Source organism: Mesocricetus auratus, unplaced genomic scaffold (genome assembly GCF_017639785.1).
Source record: "Mesocricetus auratus isolate SY011 unplaced genomic scaffold, BCM_Maur_2.0 Super-Scaffold_100006, whole genome shotgun sequence".
NCBI classification, from domain to species: Eukaryota; Metazoa; Chordata; class Mammalia; order Rodentia; family Cricetidae; genus Mesocricetus; species Mesocricetus auratus.
In genome coordinates this window covers 61,869,873-61,894,619 of record NW_024429190.1, presented here as the reverse complement: position 1 = coordinate 61,894,619, position 24,747 = coordinate 61,869,873, and the positions used below count along the sequence as shown (strand labels likewise).

Below are 24,747 nucleotides of genomic sequence, written 5' to 3'. Positions count from 1 at the left end.
TGATTCGGAGGCTCTTCCTGCTGGCATATACCACAGTAGAAATAACATAACTCCAAATTTAAGAAGGAAGAGCCTAAGAGCAATCTGAGGGATGCTTTCAGAGGACATCCAAGTATCCTGCAATATTAAGCCCATTAAGGAAAAGCTACCTGGTATACCTGCATCAGGATAGAAGAAAATCATGGTAGAAACAACTGAAGACTACTCAGTGGGATCTGTCTTCTCTTTTACATTTTTTACATTTCAATAAAATTTCTAGAAAGTGAGATTAGATAAACTGGGAATATACACATGTACATGTATATACATAAGTATATATTTGTATGTATGTATGTATGTATGTATTATGTATGTATGTATAAAAGGAGTATATATCTATTGGGAAGAACTACATCTCAAACCCACACCACAGTCTGAGAGGTGGTATAGGGCTGGAGGCTAGCAGTGGCCTGATGTCTGACAGCACAACAGAGAGTCACTGATTCAGTAAAGGAATTGTTGCCAGGTCAATTTCACAAACTTAACTGGAAAAAAGTCTTGTGTTGGGGTGTATCAGAAAGCTACATTATCCCCATAGGTAAGAAGGAGATGGATGATAAGAGGTAACACTTTTAATATGGAAAAGGATTAACTGTCAGCAAAAACATCCTTCAGAAATGAAAATGAAATAATCATTCAAAAGATTTTCAGTGTTAAATTTCTTCAGGTGGAGGGAATATATTATGAGACAAGCACCTGACTCTGCAGAAGAATCTAGAAATGGCTAAAAATGAAGATATTTTGAAATATTCCAAATGGTCCAAAAATGAATGCATGCAAAAACTAATAAAATGCACTGTGGTATTTATAGCTTGTACAAAAGCAGAATATATGATAGTAAGGTTGCAAAAATATGGGGGAGGGATAAATTGGGACAATGGAGTTTCTAGATCATGTATAAAGTTATATGAAACAATTCTATTAAAGGGAGTTATTAAAGCATACAATTTAAACACTATGAAAATTTCTAGATTTTATGTAGAGGTAATAAGACATCAAAATTAGCTTTTCAAAAACATACTATTCAAAATTATGTAGTTTATGCTAAGAACTGATATTTGATGAGATTTCCAGAGATCTACAAGGATAACACTAAATGGCAAACTAAGCAAAAGTGGAGAGACTACATTAATAGCTCTCCCTGATGATAAGGTTGATAACTAATTTATATGCCATCCTAGATCCTTCATCCAGTAACTGATGGAAGCAGAGACAGATACCCACAGGTAAACACTTAACTGAACTCCTGGAAACCAGATGGAGGAGTGATGAGCAAAGGAGTCCAGACCATACTGGTAAAACCCACAAAGACAGCTGACAGGATAAGGGGGAACTCTTGAACCCCAGACTGATGGCTTAGAGACCAACAGGGGACTGATCCAGACTCCACAAATGTAGTATCAGTGAGGAGGCCACAGAAATCTCTGGGGCTTTGGGTAGTAGATCAGTGTTTACCATGGCGTAGGAATGAACTTTAGGAGCCTATTCCACATGGAGGGATGCACTCTCAGCCTGGATACATGGCAAATGGTCTAGGTCCTGCCCTGGATGAAATGACAGATTCTGGAGTTACCCCCAATTAGGGACTCACCTTCCCTGGGGAATGATATGGGGATTGGGTGTGGTGCTGGGGATGCCTGATAGAGGGACAAAGGATGAGGGGTGGGAGACGGTGCTGGGACTGACATGTGAAGCATGCATGTTTCTATTTTAAATAAAAACATATATTGAGAAAAAAGAGATACATTGATTTCTTGCAATTTTTTGTTTTTTTCTTCCATTTCTTTAAGGGATTTTTATCATATCCTCTTTGAGGGCCTATATCATTTTCATGATGCTGTTTTTAAGGTCATTCTCTTCTGTTTCATCTACATTGTGATGTTCAGGTCTTGATACTGTACAGTCCTAAGACTCTGGGGGTGTCATATAAGTGTTTCTCTTGTTGAATGTGTTTCTATATTGTCGTCTTCCCATCTCTTCTTTCAGTGTGTATTGATGGGGTCTTTCCCTCTCCTAGTAGGTATGGGTTCAAGCCTCTATCCTCTCCTCTCTCCCAGATGGTACAAGGCTGGAATGGCAGACTATGATACTGGCTGCTTTGTACTGCCTCCAAGTCCTTCGGGAGGATTAGGTTACAGGAAGGGTCTGGTGGCCACAGGTCCAGGAACTCAAAGAGGGAGAGGTGGGCTAGAAGATACCCTGGCACTCATCTGACCACTGGCTGGTTTGTTCTGCCTCCTAAATCCATATTTTTAACTTATAGGTTTCCTTGTATTTTGGCAGTCTGGAATAGCAAAATACATGATTCCAAATGAGTGAGTTCAGAATAATTCATCCAAAAAGGAATATTATGAGAATAAACAGAATGGATGAAACAAGAAAATGGGAATTCATAAACTTTTCAGCCTTAGGAGCTTCTTTTATTTCTCAAAAACAGAGTGATCTTATGTGATACTATAATGACTATACTATGAAGACAAATTTACAGAACACATAATGGGACATCTGACAAAGTTGTATACTAATAATTGAAGAACTGAATTGCATAATAGTATAGATTTTGACCAAATATTTAGTATGATTTGGGGCATACTTAATTTTAGAAATGTCCTGATAAATTTCTCATTTTGTAGGGGTACATCAGGATGACCTTTATATAAACTCATGAGACACTGGGCCACCCATCCTTCTCATCCCATGTTGTATAGAAATAGTGCCTAGAATTAGAAATGTGGTTTGGGGATATGAGTCTAATATTTCTGATGATCTATATGCATTTTCCCAAGATAGTAATATTCTTGTCCAAACACAGATATTAAATTGTGACAGTATAGAATAATTTGTGTGAAATATTTCTGTCTAAAGCAGAATAAAACTATCCCTTTCATTTCTACACATATCAAGAAAAAAATATACTCACTATGATCTAAAGCTAAAGGTTGTCATTCACAGCAAGGCCCAGAAGTTTTAATCAAGAATATGCTTCTTGTGTAGATTTAATATGAAATTACAACATGATAATATTTTGAAAGTGTTTGTGATGTTCTTCTCTTGGAAATTTTTCACAATCAAGCTATGCTCTAAAACAGCCTGATGTATCTTTGTTCCTTTATCAATCAATACTAATTGATGAAGTGGAAACATGAGTTGTAGGAAATCAAGAGATGTTAATTAAGTTTGTTTAGGTCAGTCTTATTAAAAGGGAATAAAATATTTCTCATGTTTACTTTTACCCATCTAAGAATAAAACTTCACAGGGATTTGGGGTTACTCTTAGTCATGAGAAATAGTAATCGATTAATTTAAATGAACACATTTTCTATAATAGAGATTCATGTAAAAGATATGCTGACAGTGTCTTAGGCCAGTAAATCGTATTTTATTTGAGCATTATTCTGCCAAGCATATATATGCTTATTTATGTTTAATTATAAAGTGTTATAGTATATTTACATGTCATAAAAACTTGCACATAAAATAAAATAACAAATTAAAGGTAGAGGAAAGCATAGTAGGTTGTAAACATTAAAAAGAACAGTCCACTTGAAACAATGTATTTATCAAGACTGCTTGACTGTAGAACACATACTCCCCAGGTTCCTTTGCTTCACTTCTCTAGCCATAGGGTCTTTCCTATGGTATCTAAATCAACATTAAATTGTCATTATTTAATTTTATTTTTGAGATTATAATATAATTAAAGTATTTCTCCCTTCCCTTTCCTCCCTCTAAACACTCCTGAATACTTTTCCACACTGTTGTTCAAATTTATGGTCTTTTTTTCCTTCGCTAATTGTTATTGCGTGCATATCATGTATATGCATATATATTCTTGACTCTAATTTGTTTAAACTATATATTAATTCTGTCTGTGCAGAGGCTTTCAGAACTGATCTGTTGGCATTGGACACCAAGTTTTCAAATTTTTTTTAAAATAAGAAGCTACCTACATAAATCCCACAAACATATCTGGTTAATCGTGAGTTGAAGAAAGATGATACTGATGGATACAGCAGAGTTCATGAGCCTTAACTCTACACAAAGAAGAATAAGAAACATAGGAAATCTAGGAGAAGGGGAAGTAATGAATTGTTTATTTTATAACTATATTTCCCAAGCAGACTTCATTTTCAAGGATGTCGCTTTTCATCCCTTTGTTGCATTTTTCCTTTTTAGTGCTAATTACCCTTTAATTATCAATTGTTATAAGTTGTTTATTACTGCAAAAGGAGGCCATCACATACTTTTGTTTTTCATTGTTGCAGCATGAATTAAATACCTGATTCTTAGTGATAGATCATCAATTGTCTCTGAACAGGGGCTTAATTTATTGATGATCATGATGTACACTGATCAATTACTTAGTAAAGACTGAATTTCATATAGGTACCATAAGTTAATACATCATGGTACTGTGTGTTTCCCTGTAAGGCAGATTATTTGGAGCATGGTACGTGAAAATATACCTATGGGAATCATGTGAGGTAAGAATGTCTTCAAGGATTCTGAACCTTGGTTGCCAGTATGAGACACAAGTGGAACTGAAAGTGATAATGCAAAGGCAAAATTGCTCTTATTTTCTTTTGCTGAGATTTAGAGCTGGGTAACATCTGCAGTATGGGCTTTCACCATTTTAGGAGGATGGTTTATCTTAGTGCTAGGAAGCAGTAGCAGAACTGACTTGTGAACAGAAAAGGCATGGTTGCACTGAGCTCTCCAGCTCTGTGAGATGATTTTAGTATTCACCTGGCCTTAATAACCCAAATGGCGCTGCTGTCATTCTCTGACACCAAATACTTTAAATTAAATTATGTTTTCTTACCTTGAAAACTGTGCAATTCTTTGTACTTCCAAATAAAACAAAACTGCAACTTTCTTGAATATTTGGTTTTGGGAATAGGAAGTAGTCAATGATTAGCTTTAACTTAATAATTGTGTAGGTGTTGAAGAAACAGTCTATAAAAGGTGCTGCTATATAATCAATACTTTCAAATATTACTATGTTTCAAGCAAGGACTTTCTATGCATATGTGTATTTAACTATATATACATGTTTATGAACGAATATGAGTGTTTGTTCCTGAAAAGACCACAGGTAGTAGATATCCCATACATGGAAATAAAGCATTATGTTCCATCTGACAAAAGTAAATGGACCCCCAATGTGTGTCCACTGCAGTACAGACTCTTTATTGCTAAGCACTCTCTCCAGCCCCTGTTTCTTATAGTAGAATTACAACTGAATTGAGTACCATCCAGTGGCAATACTTTAAAAAATTATTATTATTTCTATTTACTATTTTGAATAAGTATACTGAGTGATTCAAACTTCTTCCATTTTACGAATATACCTAAATTTCAGTTTGTTAAACAAAGGGCAACATCGCTGACATCAGGGATGAGAAAGAGAGAGAGAATACATACAAGGGCTGTATCAGCTCCCACACATTATATCAAAGCAAAGACTACATTAATTAATTAATTAATTAATTAGAGATAGTTCCTACAGTCTTCCTGAAATATGCCCAGACTTGTCCTAACATGTCAAAAGATAAAAAACCTAAAATCTATGGTTAAATTTGTACCAATGTCGTTGTTGCTTGCTTTACCAATTCTGTCTGAGATGACCTAACAGATCCTAGAATTTACTCAGCTGTACTTAAAAGGAACCTTTATGTTCCTCTGGCGGGGGTAGGGGTCACCATTTTGTACATATGGCTGATCCTGCATGTTGGTCATTTTTTGCAAAATAAATGCTGTCTTTGCAGACTATTTGAGTCTGGGTCTTCAGTAATTCTCAGACCCTTACAATACCACAATTAATGCTTAACTTATTCTTCATCTCCCTACTACCGCTGACTAACCCCTCCACTGAATAAAATGAATTGTTACCGTCTGTACATATGAGGCACACTTGGAGTTAATTAGAATTGCAAAGGAGTTGCCAGTGCTTGTCCCACCTCTCTCTTGTTGCTGCAGACTTGTCTCAGAACTTTGAGAGCTGGTAAGGTACAGATGATCTTCTGTGTGACTGAGCCCACTATCTGACAAAGTTAGCCTCAAGCCCCAACTTACTCAAGAGATAAGGATCTATCACAACTCAGTATAGTGGAGACCTAAGAAAGGGGGCTAGTACAGGTGTCTGGAAAGAGAACACGAATTTTTCATAAACAAGGGACATTAGCTCATTCCAAAGCAGTGCACCAGTTAATTGTGTGTTTTCTCTGTGCTGGCAACCCTTTCTGTGGAATTGTATTTAAAATTGCTGAGTTTTCACCCATCTTTTGAATTCATTACTATCTTGTTTCCAGCACCACAGATTTAACTCTCAGCTTAGGAGTTTTGTTTTGCAATCCATGCAGATTTGACCAAAGCTGTCTGTATGACCAAGGGTTTGGAGTGGAGTAGGCTCAGCAGTAGTTACAACCTAGATGCAATGATTCCACTTTCCCAAGAATGTATCAATATCTCCTGTCCCAGAAGTAAAGAATGTGGGTGTGTGAGCCCCTCCCACTTCTCTAACAGAGTATAGATAGAGCCAGTTTTGTATGGACCTTGTGCCAGTAGATTACTACAGTTGTTTGGTATTAACAGTTGTTCCAATACTTGCATCCAGTGTAGAGTATGACATTCTGTAACCCTTTAAACTATTTCTAGCTCTTAAATACTTTCTGGTCATACATAAAGACTGACAGTTGTTACCACATTTCTGTTTACCCTGAGAGTCTTGGGCAGCCATGAGTCTGCCTTTACAATCACTGTTGTAAGAAACTAGCTAATCTGAATAAGAACTACTTTTGTATGTTGACATAATCATAAGCATTTAGAAAGCAGCTAGCCTATGCTGCTCACATAGGCCCACTACCTCCACAGATCTAGGGTATTAGCTAGGTTTATGGTGCATCAACAAATTGTCATACTAATGAGAGGAATGTGCTTATTGGTCTTACATAAATAATTACATCTTTGTAGAATATTTGATACCTCAGGGGCATAGAATATCTCTAACACTGATATTATGATCTTATAATTATTATAAATGATAGTGTTTTACAATGCATAATACAAAATGGTAAGAGTATATTTCAGTCACATCAGTAATCTTGTCTGCAAACCAAGCTAAAAGCCACTGAAAACTTTCTTAATTAAACTCAAGTCAGTCCTCTGAATAGGAACTCTTAAAGTCAAACAATGTATTAGAATAAATGAATTGCAAAGATAAGCTTCTTCTGTGCCAGGGAATGGTATCATGAGAAAGATTTCTAAAAGTTTTCATTTTTCTTAAGTCATATTTTTACAAAAGGAAAAACTTTGTATATACACTGAAACCATGAAATTTAAAAAAAAGTAATTTCAGATCTGAGAAGTATTACAGATAGCATTTGTCTGTTCTATGCAGCAAGAAGATAGCACTTGCATTTTCAGACCAAGGCTGAATTGAAGTTTCAAGATGCAACACAGATGAACACTGCCTGAAGAATATCAAATTTATTACATATTTGATTTTGAACTCACTTTTGGACAGTATGTTTCTAATTTTTTAGCTTTGTCAGTTACACAATTCAACTCTGCATAGTCACAAAGCAATTAAACAAATGTGATCTATTCTGCTTTAGTATCATTATTGAATTTTAATTATATGATTTCTGTTTTCCAAAGTGTATATATATATATATGTATTAATGTCTCTTTGTTGAATTTGCAATGTTTCCATGAATTACTCTTCCTACCTTAGTGAGTCTCTTTATCTCTATTCTTTTGACATCTTTGTTGGGAATCACCATTTTATTCAAGTCAGTTTCTGGAGATTTGTTTGAACATCTCTATTGTTGGGAACTACTCACTTGTTTCTTCTTTTCCCTTGACTCTTTTGTGTGAATTTCACATATTATATGAGACAACTACCTTTATCAGCTTTGTCAGAGTGGCCCCATTCGGGAGATGGATCTTACCAATGAACCCTGACATAAATTATCACTTCTCTCAAATATTTGTACTAGTCTAAACAGCTGCCCTTCTTCTTTTCAGCCTGGAAAGATTGGATGTGCCATTCTCCAAGACCAACATGATATAAAACAATCCCTAGAAATGCATCTGTGAAAGTACGTGTATTAAGTGTGTACACACTTCTGTTGTCAGAAAGAAAGGTGAAGAGTGCAATGCATTTCTCATTCATTTTGAACTAAATAAGGAAAGGATTTTTGAAAAATGCCTACATTCTATTTCATTCTGATTCTGACCACAGACTCTGAGACTGTGGAACTTGGGTTAAATTGTTAAACAATATGCCTGTAAGAAACTTATTTCTGAAGTCTGTATAGACCGTGAATAAACAGCCGCATCACCCTTCAGGGAATAGATGATGTAGGAGAAAAGCTCTAGGTCTGAGCTGCTAATGCTGGAATATATAATATGTATGCAAACTCTTTCACAGAAAACATGGAACCCTATTTTTGATGTTAGACACCATGGAACAACCTACACAAACATTCTGAATAACATTCAGGTCTGATATTCACCCAATTCATCAGTTGCCAGATGTAGACTTACTGGTAGCCCAATCCTTATACATGAGCAGAGAAAACATACAAACAATTCTTCAGAGTGAAATATATAAGTTGTAAAGATAACACATTCTCCTTAGATTGACTGTGAAAACAATCGGTATTGGAAGTGCTGTTACAGTCACTCATATCTACCTCATTTTTGTCAGATGTTCAGGGAAATTCTCATTGTTAATTTTCTTCCATCCCAATGATTCAGTGATTTAAGGGCCACAGAAGACAATTTTTTTTATCCTCATGAAGAATATAGGAATTGTTTTATACCCTTATCACCATGGTTGTTTGAATGAAAATCCTCTCCACGGGATGATGCTTGAATGTTTGGTCCCTAGTTAGTGGAATAGTTTGGAAAGGTTTAAGAGGTGTGGCCATGTTGAAAATGTATCACTGCAGGTAGACTCTGAGGTTTCAGAAGTGCATGCCATTCCCAGGTAGCTCTCTGCATAGTGCTAATGGATCCAAATGTAGCTCTCACCTGTTACTCCAGCATCCTGCTGCCTATTTGCTGCCATGTTTCCTACTGTGATGGTCCTGGACTCCAACCCTCTGGAACTGTAAGCCCTAAATTAGATGCTTTCTTTTCTAAATTGCCTTGGTAATGGTGATTTGTCATAGCTATTTAAAACATACCTAAGGCTGGTGGAGTTCTATACAAACATTTCTAAGCTCCTGCAATGTATTTTGGTGCAATTGTTTCATCAGTTATCCAGTTCACAGTATTCATCCAACTCAGTTCTAGCTTTTATCCACAGAAAATTGACTCATGTTTGATAATGTGCTGGTTAATTGTTTTGTTTTTTTTTTACTTTACTTAATAATCATATAGGAAGAGGAAGGTCAATTGAGGAACTGTCTCTATTTGACTGAGGGGCGTTTTTTGATTAATGACTATGTGGGAAGTCTAGCCCACTAAGATCAGTGCATGGTTGGTGGTCCTGGATCTCATAGGAAAGCAAGCTGTGTAGCTGCTGATAGAAATCCAGGAAGCAGCACTCTATATATGGTCCCTACTCCATGTACTTCCTTGGCTTCCTTAATGGTAGGCTGAAACATGTAAGCCATATAAACCTTTTCCTGCCCAAGTTTCTTCTTCTTCCTTTTTTTCACCCATGATGCTTTATTACAACAACGGAGAGCAAACTATTACAGAAGTATATTCGAGAAGACCACAGGAAAGAATTTCAGGAGCATCCTCTTTTACAGTCTCACTGATATTATATAAATCCTCATACTCACTCTGGTAAGAATATTATTATTTTTCATATTTCTAAAGTGTGTAATTATTTATTTTTATTTATGTGTATGTACAGGGCAGAAAAATGTATTGGATAGCACAAAGTTAAAGTTAAGGTAGTCATGTTCTCCACTTGGGTTTGCAAAAAAAAAAAAAGCAACACCAACAAAAAGACACCTGGGAATTCTCTTAATCCTTGTTCAGCCATCTCTCAAGCCCTCATACTTCACATGTTAACAGCAGTAAAATTAAAGCAGGAAAATAGGAAATTTCCCTCTATTGAATGTTAGTAGATATCAGAGTCATGAGAGTGGAATCATCTGATTTAGGAGTGTTATAATAAGGGTTCCATTATTAACAAGTTTTCCATTGCTGCCTATAATAACCTTAACCTGAGTTAAGGAAGACCAGAAAAAAATCAAATCTTGACTGGATCACATGATTCATGCAAAAGAATTCTGTTATTTTTGTCTTGACAAAGAGTACAATTTAAGCATTGCTTTTTTGAGCACAGCTAGCAAACCAAAGTATAGAATTTAGCTGTGAAATCAGTGGTCTTCCTCAATTGTCTAAGTTACTTGAGCATAAATAAGAACATATTGACTCACTGAGAAAGATCAATAGTGGCTGCACAGTACAGATTACAACTTTCAACAACTCATTTTACATCAGTATCTGCAGAGGGAGTTCAACAATGCTGTGCATTTTCTTCACCCTGTTTTTGTTTGTTGGTTTGTTTTTGCAATCCCAGAACTCTTCTTTAACCAAATTGTCTAAGAGTACAGTCAGTAGAAATGGTAAACAACAAACATACTTTTCATCATCAGAGGACTTCATGCTGTGTAATAATGCCACAGTCTATCTAGGAAACTCAACACCACTGTTGAAATGAGAATCTTGTGGATCTGGACCAGAAAATAATATCCAAATAAGTGTTTTTTTTCTTGGAAAATTCAAGTAATAAAATAAGAATGTTTATTTTTAGTCATTCCTAATGATTCATAGGCATATAATTAAATAAAAGTATTTATGTACACAGCTATTTAAATATAAAGATACAAGATACAAGACAAGTATATAATGGCAGTAATAACATTTTTGAAAGGAAAGTAATAAGTCATGAGAACTTAGAAAAGAAACTGAAATATAAATGTTATGAGTGAATGAGTTGTGGGTATCTTGTAAAACTCAAGCTGTGGAGTGAAATTACTAATCATATTTACCAAGTTGATTGGATTAAGAAGCATCTAGGATATCAGCAAACCATAACTCTGGCTGTCCCTGTGGGCATTTTCTAAAATAATTAGCTCATGAGGGCTCTAACATGATCATGTGGGGCATGTCCTTGGGGATTATCTCTGGTCTTATCCCTTCTCTATATTCCAGTCTCTGCTCTCTGAATTTCTCTGCTCTGTCATGCCCTTTCCACCAAACTGAATTGCTGCAAATGAAAGGTGAAATAGAATGCATCTTTCCTCAGTTAAAACAGGATGCCAGATATTTTATTTAGAGTGATACAACAAAACTGATGCACTGAATCTCAGGGAGATTTAGCAACAGCAATTGCAGTCATTAGGTTCTATAACTGGGACTGAAACAGTGGAACAGGAAATGCTGAATAGGATAAATGCCATTCCAGTTAAACGGTAGATAGTACCATCCATCCTCCATAAATACAGAGGTTATTGATGTAGTCACATACTAGTGTAATAATGGGAATTTTATGTAGAGCAGGTTTGAAACACAGACGTGGAGAACTTCGTCAGATATTTTAAAAGATATATAAAGAATTGTGATGATAATAGAGGTAAATTAAATAAACACAGAATGAAAAGTAGTATATCTGCATTTTGTTTCTGCACCAGTTTCCAAAAATATTACTATCTCATTTATTAGCACTAGAGGCAAAAAAGTGGACTTATTTTTTTCATTTTATTTTAACTTTTGATTAATCTACTCTGACAATTTCATATAAGTATTACATTCTAGTCACATTCATTTCTCTGCTTCCTTTCATCTTGCTCCCAACCCCACAATTTCCCCCTCCTATCAAGTTTGTATTTTATTTCTCTCTTTGTTGTGTTTTTATTTTGTGATCCACTCGTTTAACCAGAGTGGTTTACTTGGGTATGCTTTATCAGTAAGGACAGTGACTTCTCCTTCAGTTCTTGACTAAAGTCTCTTGGGTGAGGCTCAACTCCGTAACTTCCCTCTCATGTATGACTGAATGTTATTGGGATGAGTTTTGTGCCAGTCTTATGGAGACAGTTATACCTAATATGAATTCATGAATGCCATAGTCATGTCATCTCTTCAAAAAAGTATTTTATAGTCCTCTCGCCCAATGTCTTACATTCTTTCTGCCTCTGATTCTGTAGTATGTATTTAACCTTGTAGGAAGCACTATGTGTTTCCATTCAAGGTTGATTATTCAAACATCACTTGTTCTCAACTTCTTGACAAGACATAACTTTCCATATAACTACCTTTTCATGCAAGAATAAGCTTTTTAAAATAAGCATGAGAATAGCACTAGTTTATGTGTATAGTATTAATGTTTCAGAGGCCATTTGAAAACACATACAAAAGCTCTAAGTTTATTACTAGGGCTGATCAATTCCCAGTCATTGTCATTTGACTACTTCTACAACACTTTGCATGAATTCCCTCCTGAGATGCAGGCCACAGTTCTAATGAGAATGCATTTTGTTACCCTTATGGCTGGGTGGAGAGAGGATTATAAAGTGGAAGTAGATTGCAATCGGAGGATTGTCATAAGCAGACAATAACTCATTTTATGAAGAAACATCAAAGGTTTCCAATCAATTCGCATGTCATCAATTTATGATTTATATCACATATTCTTGACCATTTTAAACATAGAGAATTTAGGAATTCCATACATTAAATTAACTCGGATGTGAAGTAGAGAGTTATCTTATATCACCTACTTTTCTTTAACTTTAATTTATTCATTCTAGATAAGTTAATATATACACCAAAACTTAGGAGAAGGAAGCTTAAAAGAAGCCAGTAAGTTGATGTGAGGAACTCTGATTCATAATTCAGTAAGGATACTAAATAAGACCAAAGAAAAATTTTAATACCAAATGATTCGTATACAATCTATAGTAAATAATTATTGCTTATAAATGTAATTATTTAAAATCAAATTCTATTAGAAAAGGGATGATTTTTTTTTCCTCTAGCCCCTTCTCTTCTTTTTTTTTTTTAATTTTATTTTCCAGTTTAAATTTAGATAAGAAACAAGGTTGCTTCACAAGTCAGTTCCAGGTCCCTCTCCCATTCCCTCCCTTCCTCCCGTGCCCTCCCCCCCCCCCCGTTATCCCCTCATTTCTCCAGGGAGGGTGAGGCCCTCCATGGGGGTGTGCATAGTGTGTCATTTCATATAGGGCAGGGCCTAGACCCTTCCCCAAGAGTTCAGGGTGAGAGTGCACCTCACATTGTTCTATGGGAGTCCAAAGTCCGTGTGTATACTTGGGATGGGTACTGATCTGCTGCCCAAGGCTCAATAGATTCCCTAGGCCTCTTCACTGACACCCAGATTCAGGGGGTCTTGATCAGTCCCATGCTGGATTCCCAGGCTAATGCCTGGGATTCAAGAGTTAACCTTTGTCTGGTCAGCTGTTGAAAAGGGATGATTTTAATTCACTTGTTAACTTCAGTGTACCAGTTGGAATTACATGAAATGATTATTTATAAAATCATTTTCAGAAACTACAATTATATAACACTTTTAATAGTTATTCATTTAATCATTTTGAGTAATCTAACAATGAAGTAACCTTCAGACCCATAAGCTATTATGATGTACTCCTTCAAAGTGTATTTCCACAGCAAAAATGAAGCTTATTATATAAATATAATTCCTAAATATGGTGATGGAGATTCTTATACTGTGTTCTCTAGAACATTTGCTTTCTACCTAATTCTATTTCATATTAGTAGCTGTAATGTCTTTAAAATGCTCAAAATTTATTTGAACCACAGGCACAAATGCTAAGATACAGAAGGCCAATTTTCTCTAACCTCAAGATTGCATTTGGCTTTGATTCATTTAAGTATAATAGAATTTACTACAGTACACTATTTTTTGGAAAATTTTGATGGTAATGATGGTAATAATAATCATGAAATTCATGATTTTTAGAAGAATCCTTAATATAATTGACAATTATACCAAATGACACAGTTTAATTGCCCTACATAAGGAACAGAAATTGCCTGGCATTATATTTTTTTCTAAACATGCCAATTGATTAGTCACATAATAGTGCCAAGGGCATTTTTTAGGTCGTTTGTTTTAAAAATGCTGAACATTTTAGTATTTTCTAAGGAACAAAAATAATTCATTATGCAGAAGTACTTAAAAATCCCTGCTGCATGCTCTAACTTTGACACCCACAGTGTAGAATTTACATTTGGTAAACAATTATTCCTTTTGTGTAAAATGCAAAAAAACTTCTCTCAATATGTATAGCTGTAATCTGAAGTACTTTTGAACTAAAATGCACAATGTATATGTAAATATATTTTGCCTATGTTTGAATGTAATATAATGTTTACATTGGGTAATAAAGGTAATTGACAAAACAGTGCCATTTTGTGATCTAACATCCATAATCTCAGTGTTAGATATTGACTATATACAGCACTGTACCCATGGAATTCCTAAAGGAAGATGGCCATAGGTTAGATTCTTGTTTTATAATAAATTCCCATTTGTATTAGTTATCTTTTATCTTTTTGTTGCTGTGATCACAATACATAACGGAAATGATGTAATAGAGGGAGGTTAATTTTAGAAGAGAATGGTCTCAGATCCATGGTATTTCAGCAATCATTTTTTGTCACAGTCTGCTATAGAATCAGGTAACAGTCATTTCACTTTGTCAGCTTATATGTCTAAATGTATTTAATCAATTAATTTTTCAGTCACATCAGTCACCCAATTCCTTCCAACATGTTAATTCATTTTGTTAACGTAAATTGGTTCACTAATATACTTCTATTGGGTTAGTTTAGATTCATTGATCTACCTTTGAAAACATTGTTTTTCCACTGTGCATAATTTAAACCCAAATTTGCCCCTGTGGAGATCAGAGGGATCCTTGAGTAAATGTGTAAGGAGTGGATGAAGTGTTGTGTATAACGACAACCATTCTTCAGATCTATGGGTATCAGCAAGGCCTTCCTCTGATCAAATTAGGAATATTCTTAGTACAAAAATACTCATAAAATAATTCTTACTAATAAATTGAGGAAAAATAAGTAGATTTTACCCAAGAAATCCTATGTAACAAATTATAATTCCAAAGGATCATATTTTTAAATGATCCAATAATTGTTATATGAAAGATCAAATAGTCCTTAGCATGATGTCTTACACATATTCTCTGTAAAGGATATGCCTTCTTTACTCCACAATCTTGTATTTCACTGTAAATTTGAAAGTATGGAATATTTTTGTGTTTGACATAGACTCCAATTTTATACTTTCTATTTCACAGGAAAAGATCTGAAAAATTAAATTACACATATAAACATGTGTAAAATTTGGTTGCCACTCTGGAAAATGCCTAGTAAATAATGGAACTTTTAAGAAGTAGGGCCAAGTCAATGGGAACTGTGGTTTCACAGGTGAGGGAAATTTTGGAATTTGGGCTTCTTCCTGTGTCTTTTTCTTTGGCTTCCCAATATCTATGAAAAGATCAGCTTGTTGTTCCCATCATGACACCATGCAGTGGAGCCAAGCAAGTCTAAAACCACAAACCAAAATGTTTTCTTTCTCTAAATTGTTTTATCATGTATACTAACTCACATGATTTACAATGAAGAAATAATTCACAATACTATTTGTCATAATAATGAATGTAGTGTTTTATTATTATTTTTTTACTTAACTGTAAATACATTTTAATGTATTTTTGGAAAATATTTATAGCATTTTCTTCTTTTAATATCAAATATATGTATGCATATATTTTCATATATATTAAAGTTTTAGCAGTGGTATTGATTAACAACAATGTCATAAAAATCAATGAGAAATTAAATCAAAGGCCAGATTAGGAAAGTGAATAATATAACTCACATTTCAAAATTATTATTCTTCATATTATAAAAATATATTGTATGTGCTTCTTAATTATCAAGGTAAAAAAGAAAATGTTTTAATTTGTTAAAATCTCACAGAATTTTGACAAAGTTTATAATTTGCATTTTCTATTTGAATCAGACAACCATAATTTTCTTTGCAAAATCTGCAAAGAATCCATAAAATACACTTATTTGCAACTCTAACAAAACCAAAATATGCATCCCATTGAGACCCTGAAGAATCTTGCATTGGTTAATCCCACCAAATCATAGATAAAATGATCCTCCTTAAAGAAAATTTTGTGTATTTGTTTTAATTTTGTTTGGTTTGGTTTCAAGGACTACACTAAAGACTTGTCAATCAGGCCTAGCTTGACTTCACAATATACCCCAATTGAGTTTGTAACTCTTGGTTCTCCTAGATCATCACCTGAATCGTAGGAATTACAGGCTTATACCACCAATCCTGGTTTGTATGTTTTTATTTAATTATGTTTTTGTTCTGTTGTGGGGAACTATAGTGAGAGCCTTTCACACATAGGTAAGCATTCTCTGCTGAGCAAAATGCCCAACTCTTCTTAAAGGCATTTTGCCTAGTCGATATGCTGAGCATGGACACCAAAAACACACCAATTACAGCGTTTAGCAGAGTTAACTTTTTCCAAACACCCCTACCACTCTCAGATTATAACTGGGGGGTTTATGTGAAGAAGGAAGAAAAGGCACTCCTGTGTTGGGGAGCCTACCTAGGTCAGCTGCTCACAAAGGGCAATGTGTCCTCTTCCAAAGTACCTCTACTTTACAGTTTACAGAGGTCATCATTGAAACTCACACCACAGCATTTTAAAAATAACATATTTATTACCTTTGAGTTTTCTTGGCCTAGATTCCAGGTTCTGGTTAGGCAAATATTTTTCTTGGGATCTCAGTCGACTTAAATCAATCAAACTATTGGCAAGACTCCACTCTTTCCTAAATTTTAGGTGCTTCTTCCAAGTGTATATGCCTGTTGACAGAGCACAGTTGTTTAAAGCTGTAGGCGTGAGGTCCTTGTTATCTAGCTTGTAGCCATCCTTGGGTCTCTAATTTTGGACAGATGCATATCCAACAATAACAACAACAAAATGTTTACAGAAATGTTCATGGTATTACAACCTGATATCTCATTATACCAAATGAACTATACAGTTACATATTAATTCCTCACAGCAACTTAATAAGGTATTTCCAAGTTTTTAGTAGATAATCAATATTCAGGTCAGATTGGTGGGTGTAAGCAGGTCCAGTACACTGACAGGTCTTATGGTGTCTGCAGACAGGTCTGAGGCACTGCCTCTCCAGGTGGGTGGGAGCTCTGCAATCTTCAATCTGCCCTCTGCCTTCTGTCCTGAGTCGGGGCAGGAGTAGACCTGCTCTCGCAGTAGGCTCCTGGTCACTAGATCCTTCTGGGGCAAGTCGAGCTGACTAATGTCACAGGCCTGGAGATACCAGAGCGGGGGAGTGGAAGGAAATAGCTCACCTCTGCCTTCTGCCCTAAGTGGGAGCCGATCAAATGATTTATAACCGTGTTGTATTTTCCTGTCTCCTTTATTAGCATGGAGGGTACCGTTCGTTACCATGAACACTAGTCAGTACAGTCAAGGCCCCAACTCCATTTCTCTGTGTTCAATTAGTTGTATAAGTGTTGTCTTCAGTAACAGAGACTCACCTCCCCTTCTGTTTGTGGAAAGCAACCAATAACCTTGGAAATAGGCTGAGTTCTTTGGAGTTTGCCATGAGGCTGCTTTGACCAAAAACCTAGATGTAACCTCTGTCCAGAACTGGAGGCTTCCTTGGTGGCTACAGATGCCAAGTTTGGATTTTGTCACCCCATTATTTGGTTATCCCATTTAGGCTTCACATATGTATATTTTAGAAAACTTCCACTGTGTTAGGTTTCCATGTTGTAACTATCCCATCCCTATTTTCTTCACTTCCCTTTACTCCATCCCCATGTGAGCCTACTTTCCCAGTCTTTTCCCTTCCCTACCTGTTGTTAACTATTTCTTCTATTTTCCCTTCCTAGGGTAATCCGATCCTTCTCGCAGTTGCTTATTATATACGAAACCTATGGATGTATACTTCATTTACTCCACATCTTCAACAAATGAGCTGTGGTTTATTGATTATTGACCATTCAGACTAGTGTATGATAAAATCACAAAGTAGCTTTGATTTGTATTTCCCTGATGACTAAGGGAGTTGAATATTTCTTTAAGTGTTTCTCAACAACTTGTGTTTCTTCTTTTGAGATTTCCCTGTTTATTATTTGAGGGGTATACAATTTTTTTAATTTAGATATTAGTCCTCTATCAAGATTTGCAGTTGGTACCAATTTTTTTCCATTCTGCAGCATGCTGCATTGTCTAATTGATGGTGTCCTTCTCCATACTTTTCAGTTTCATGTCTTCTCATTCATTAAGTGCTAATCTTATTTCGTGTACTAATGGTTTCTGTTCACAATGTCTTTTCCTATGCCAATGATTTTAAGGCTAATCCTTACTTTTTATTCCATCAGATTCATTGTACTGATTTTATTTTCAGGTCTATGATTCCTTGAAGGTTGTTTTAGGCAGGGTGATGAGAATGGATCTATTTGGATTTACATGTAACCTTCCTGTTTGATCAACACCATTTGTTGAAGATGATGTCATATTTCCAGTGTGTGTTTCTGGGTTCTTTATAAAAAATATCAGGTGTTCATATATGTGTGGACCTGTATCTGGGTCTTCTATTCATTTTCATTCATCAATTTGTCTGTTTTTATGCCAATACTATGCTGTCTATAATATGATCTAAGGTTAGTGATGGTGATACCTCCAGAAGTTCTTTTATTATTTAGGAAATTTTACCTACCCTGTTTTGTTTTGTTGGTGAGTGTGTGTGTGTGTGTGTGTGTGTGTGTGTGTGTCCATATGAAGATGGAAATTGTCCTTTCAGTATCTGTGAATAACTGCATTGGAATTTTGATGGGAATGATCATATTATTTCCATTATTTTTATTATGAATACCTACAAATAGAAAGTTTTGTAGCATCTTTCTGATATTCTCTCCTGTCTTAAAGTTACTCCCTAAAGCAAAACAAATTTGGCTGTTATTTACATTCCATATCAGCAGAGATTTCAGTTTTAATGCTTGTACTATAAAACATGTCTATGTCCCATTCCCAAATCACATTCATAATCACAGGTTCTTCAATTTTTACCTTTTCATAGAGGACTCTCACTTAAGTGTATTATGTGAGTTTATAATCGCAATGTCAAAATAGTAAGTTACAAACAAACATTTCAAGTTGTAATGATTTGTTAATATTTTATATACTGAAAATAATTTATATTTATTCTTTTAACTTTAGAAATTCCAAAAACTTAAATACTACCTATTGAAATCATTAGGAAATTTTAATTTTATAATACAATGTAATATTAAATAGGATTTGCTCCCTGAAGAGTAATTCACAGCATTGTTAAAGACACTGGTTGTACAGCATTAACTCTTCATTGTTAGGATCTGACTCTGAGTTTTTCATATATTCCTTCAATTATGAATAGAAATATAGTAACCCATGTTGCTTTGTTAATCTCAATTGATATCTTCTTAAGAGAAAAAAAACAAAACAATTACATATCCTGGGGTCTTAAATGCTGGTTGTAGTCAGTATTTTTTCTTTGAGTCTATAGTGAGGAGAAATGCTACTAATTGTTGGTTGTCACTTTTGATGCATTCAACTGTCAAGAAATTTCCAATAAGCTGTAAAGTGTGATGAAAATGGTTTTGTAGAACTCTTTCGATGATCTAGATTTTTTACATAAACCATCAGCCTTCTGAAAAGTTGTCAAAGCCAAACTGTGATTCTGTCAGTAAACAGCCAAACTCCTCTCCACTTACACTGCAGGTATTAGGATTTAGTCTTCATTATTCTTGAAATTACACATCTAATGACAGAACATGGAACTCATTTTCTCACACCCATTATTACAGCAGTGTCATCTTTCAAGAGTAATTTATTCTTCAAATCTTGAAACATTAGTCGTATCATAAACTGAACTTCTAGACCTCCATCATCTATTAAAGCTTCAAACTGCGCATGGGTCATTGACCAACAACAACAAAATGTAGAGCAAGGTGAGCTCTTTAAACTTCCCTATTTTCTGATACATAATTTCAAGTGCAAGGACAGGTTAGAGAATGGAATAAATAGCTGATGGAAAATATACAAAATACTTACACATATGAAATAAAAGATGGTTATTTTCAGCACATACATATAGATGACATGTTTTATTGGCATAATTCAAAATTCTTAACAGCGGTGAGCACATGTTTACCTAGCAGGTGACATCCAAATATCATGAAGGTGGGATTCTTGGGGTAAGACTAATTCATTGTACTCAGGATGTACTAATTCCTGCAATTTTTCCAAATTCATGAAAATCAACTACACAATTTGAGAAAGGGGGAACTCTATTCATACTCTCCTCTTACAAATAAATTGGTGAACTTACTCATTTAGGAAAGAAATTTGTTGTTTACCTCATAAAATATTAGACAAACTGAGTGTACCTACTCTGCCAGTGTCATTGTAATAATAGTCTGTATTTCATACAAGTATGCACTGACCTATAGAATATCGTGCTATATTATATTGTATACAACTGATGTCTCTTCATGAAAATTTATTTATTTATTAATTTATATTTTTGCTTGCTTTCTTATTTATGTTGTGTGTGGGGGGGTGTTCACATGCATGTGCTTGACTTTATGAAGAGGCCCCAGGTAGACATCAAGGATCCTGCTCTATCAGTCTTGCCCTGTTTCGCTGAGATGATTTCTCACTAAACCTGAAGCTCACCATTTTGGATACCATAGCTGGGCAGAGATGTCTTGGGAGTTTCACAGTCTTTAAAAAACTAGCTTCTCCTACATAAAAATGCATTAAAGAAGTTTTCTTATAATTATTCTTTAACTCTCTTTATATTTCTTCTCTGTGTGATTCACATCATGCTTCTCAATCCCAATCAAACCACTCCCCAGAATAAAGCATAATAAAATTTAAATGAAAACAAGGACAAAATAGGTAACAAAGGAAAAATATCTTATCATGGAAGCTGCAGTGTAACACAGTGAGTAGTTCAGTAAACCCTTTATTCACACGTTATTACATGCAGGCTTTCATGGCAAAGAATCATTGCTCTAGTTTCAGGTCCCTGGTCTCTGCTACACAATCAATTCTGGGCCCTCAATGGGACTCTCCCACTTTTGCAACCTCAGGGTTGGTTCTTCAACATCTACACCTTCAAAGCTAGCTCTATTATGGTGTCCAGGTGAGGTGTAAGGGTCACTCTCCCGACTGCTGCAGCTGATGAGGAACAGGGACAGCTCTCCAGCACTTTGAACCTTAGGACCAGCTCTTCTACCTGCCTCAGGCCTTGATGGGTAGGGTCAGGGAGGGCATCTCTTTCCCACCCATGCTGCCACATGACAAATAATTAATAGGAACAGTTCTTCCACGCTGACAACTCTGGGGCTGGCTGCCCACACCTCCACCATCAGGGTCATCTCTATTGTGCTGACCAGGTAAGGTGCAGGGCCTACTTTCACCAATACTTCAGCTGGTGAGGGGGGTGATCAACTTGGTCTGTTGTAAGAAGTAAGGGGCAAGGGATAAAGGGGTGCGTCTCTCCCCCATCCACACCTCTGCATGACACACGAGTAGTCTTCCACACGCACAGCTTCGGGACTGGCTAACCCACACCCTGCCAGCATATTTGGTTCTTTTGTGCTACCCAGGCCAGGTTCATAGCCTGATCTCCTGAGTGTTTCAGTGGTGGGGCAGCAAGAGCTGCAGTCCTGCTCTTATGACCTCAGGGCAAACTCTCCTATCTGCCTCTGGTCTTTGTGGGTGGTAGTCATGGGGGAACGGACTTTGAGGGCATCTCTCCCTAATCCATGCCACCCATAAGACAAATAAGTACTAGGAATAGCTCTCCCATGATCACAACTTTGAGCTGGCTTCCCTACATCCCCAACAGGTTCAATTCTATTGTGCTGCCCCTGAGAGGTGTAGGGCATGAAAAAAAATGTCATCTAATAGTACCTCTAAGCAGTAAGCACTGGTAAGAATGATCATTCTACACTGAGCAAATGAAATTCAAAGTTCTATCTTCAGGAACACAATAAAATCAGTGTTCCTGGTGAGCCAGAGAATATTTGGTGGAAACATGACTTGGGAAATGTTTTCTGGCCTCAAAGACAACATAAATCTTCATCTACATTGAAGCTATATTGCCCACTTCCTTTTGTAGTTATAAAAACACCGTTTAGACAAACTTTAGTAAAAACCTGGAAAAGATCTGTACATTATTGTAGGAACTATGGAATATGTCTTGTAAAGAAAAACTGAGAAAAAAAGTGGAATAATTTGAGGTTATATTTGTATCAGCCCTGTTCTGTGTAGATGACACTGTTTCCTCAATTCAAAACATCAAAATCGATTCAGGGAGAAGGGAAAGTAGACAAACAGTCCCACCTCTAAACAAGAAGCTAGTTACCATTGAAAACTGCTAAGAAAGGCAAAATCAGTTTTCTCCAATGGAATGTCACCAGAGAAGCCAACCACCAGGGTAGGCCACAGGCCCAGAAAGAAAGAAGTTGACTAACACAAAGTTTGTCTGATGATTTGCTTTGTTGTTTTTGAGGATTTGGTTTTGGTTGACTTTGTTTGTTTGTTTGTTGTTTTTGCTATATTTTGTCATGATTTGTTTTTATTATTAGTTAGTTTGGTATTATTTTCTATTTTTTTGAGTGAGAGAGAGAAAAAACAGGAAGAGGGAGAGAGAAAATGAGAAATAAGTTAGGGAGGTGAGGATTATGTGGGAAGAGTTAGGGGAAAGGAAGAATATGATCAAACATATTGTATGAAAGATAATTTTTTTTTTTTTGGTTTTTACGAGACAGGGTTTCTCTGTATTGTTTCGGAGGCTATCGGTCCAGCCTGGCCTCGAACGCACAAAGATCCGCGTGCCTCTGCCTCCCGAGTGCTGGGATTAAAGGCGTGCGCCACCACCGCCCGGCTGAAAGATAATTTTTAAAAGGAAGTAATTTACAAGTTTCATCTCTTAATTTTACTTGGACTTAGTTACATTTTGAAGTTTATTAGAGTATATAACATTTTTCTTTGTTATGATGGATGAAGTTATTTATTTCATATATAATAGAAGTGTTCTTGAATTCTTATTGTTCATCTAAATAATGCAAAATATGTAGTTTGAAAATATATATTATTTTTCCTCTGGTGTGACCTACCCCTACCAAGTCCTTGTAAATAACTTTTAGGAGAGAAAATATCCAAGCCAAGATCAAGGGAGCCAATGCTTTATCTGGTGCTAGACTTTTCTCCTTTCTAATGGTGAAAGTATAAATTCCAGTCTAATCAAATTATATATTGTGAATCTTCTAAATCTTTTTATTTACATTTGCTTGTGTTCACACAAAACTTTCTTAAATTTAATTCCTTGCCAACTTCATTCTGTTCTTTAAATTCCAATTTTACAGCTGTTTACTAACAGTCTTATTTCCTATAAGTGAATAAAATTTGACTAATATGCTCAAGGACCTAGGCTTCTACATTGGCTTGATAAAAAACAAAAACAAACAAAAAATAAAAAGCTCTTTTAAAATTATCTTTTTATTCCTCATACTTTTAAGCACAATTAGAATTATCATTGTAAATATTGCTTCAGTTGCCAAAACCAGCATAAGTATTCTAAATATTTTTGTATGGCCACTTCAGAATGAATGTTTCTAATAGCAAGATAGATGAAGTTCTTAGTTTCTTTAATATGAGAAATGTGATTTTCCTAGAGAAGGCAGAAAAAGATGATTCCTTATGTATTACAGTCTATGACTGTGATGAGGTAGCATCTGTAAATTGTATGTATTATTCAATGGTCAGTATGGAGTGTTTCATATAAAACATAAAAGGATTTTAGAGGCCTTCAGGCTGATTGGCTCATAAGCCTTCAAGTATACTAAATACAATAAATCATCTCTGAAAAGTTCAGCTCAGTACACAAGGATATGGAAAGAATATAAACTAAGCTACATTGGTACTAACTCAATTCATAATCAAAAATAATTCTACATGAAGTTTCTGAGTGTTATGATGAAATAACTAAAAACCTGAAATTTGAATATATTGGAAAACAAAATACTATTAAAAAACAATGTCTATTGTGCTGGTTGCATGGAATATGTATTTTTTTTAATTTTCATAAAATTTATAAAAAAGATAGCAAGACAGTTAGTCAAAGATGTTAACTTACATTTTTCAGATAAAGTTGAGTTATCCATATAGTCCATCAGTCTTACTGTGGGCTTCCTTTAAAATATCAAACTTCTATTAAAATTTAATATTGCTAGTGATGATTTATAAATGTCATGACATTCATGTAATGTAAATTTATGCCATAAAATTATAATATGCGTACCAACTCAAGCTACTTAAGTACTAGTATTATTTAGCTTGGGAAAAAATCTTCGCTACTCAGAAAAGAAGAATTCTACCACTGTGGCAGGAACTCCATGAAGCCTTTACAACTTTTCCCACAAGCCTATGAAGTAGTAGACATCTCCTCCTCTCTGGAGGGAAGAGAAAATAATAGCTATATTGCCTGAAAGAGCTGGTGATCAATTTTATAAGTCTTGGGAGAAAAAGGAGAACTGTTTCATTTCTAGATAGGAAATGCTTC

At 35.4% G+C, this 24,747-nt stretch overlaps 1 long non-coding RNA gene and 1 other non-coding gene across 2 annotated transcripts in view; one reads left to right on the top strand and one right to left on the bottom strand.

Moving 5' to 3' along the window:
• LOC121140858 overlaps positions 1-24,747 on the bottom strand; it is a 113,269-nt gene that overhangs the window by 3,183 nt on the left and 85,339 nt on the right. Inside the window, exon 2 of the long non-coding RNA XR_005877814.1 lies at positions 16,823-16,963. This is a non-coding gene — a long non-coding RNA (uncharacterized LOC121140858). The remainder of the gene's footprint in view (positions 1-16,822; positions 16,964-24,747) is intronic.
• Positions 20,318-20,480, top strand: LOC121141047. Its single transcript, XR_005877992.1, has one exon. It is a non-coding gene; the product is annotated as a U1 spliceosomal RNA (small nuclear RNA).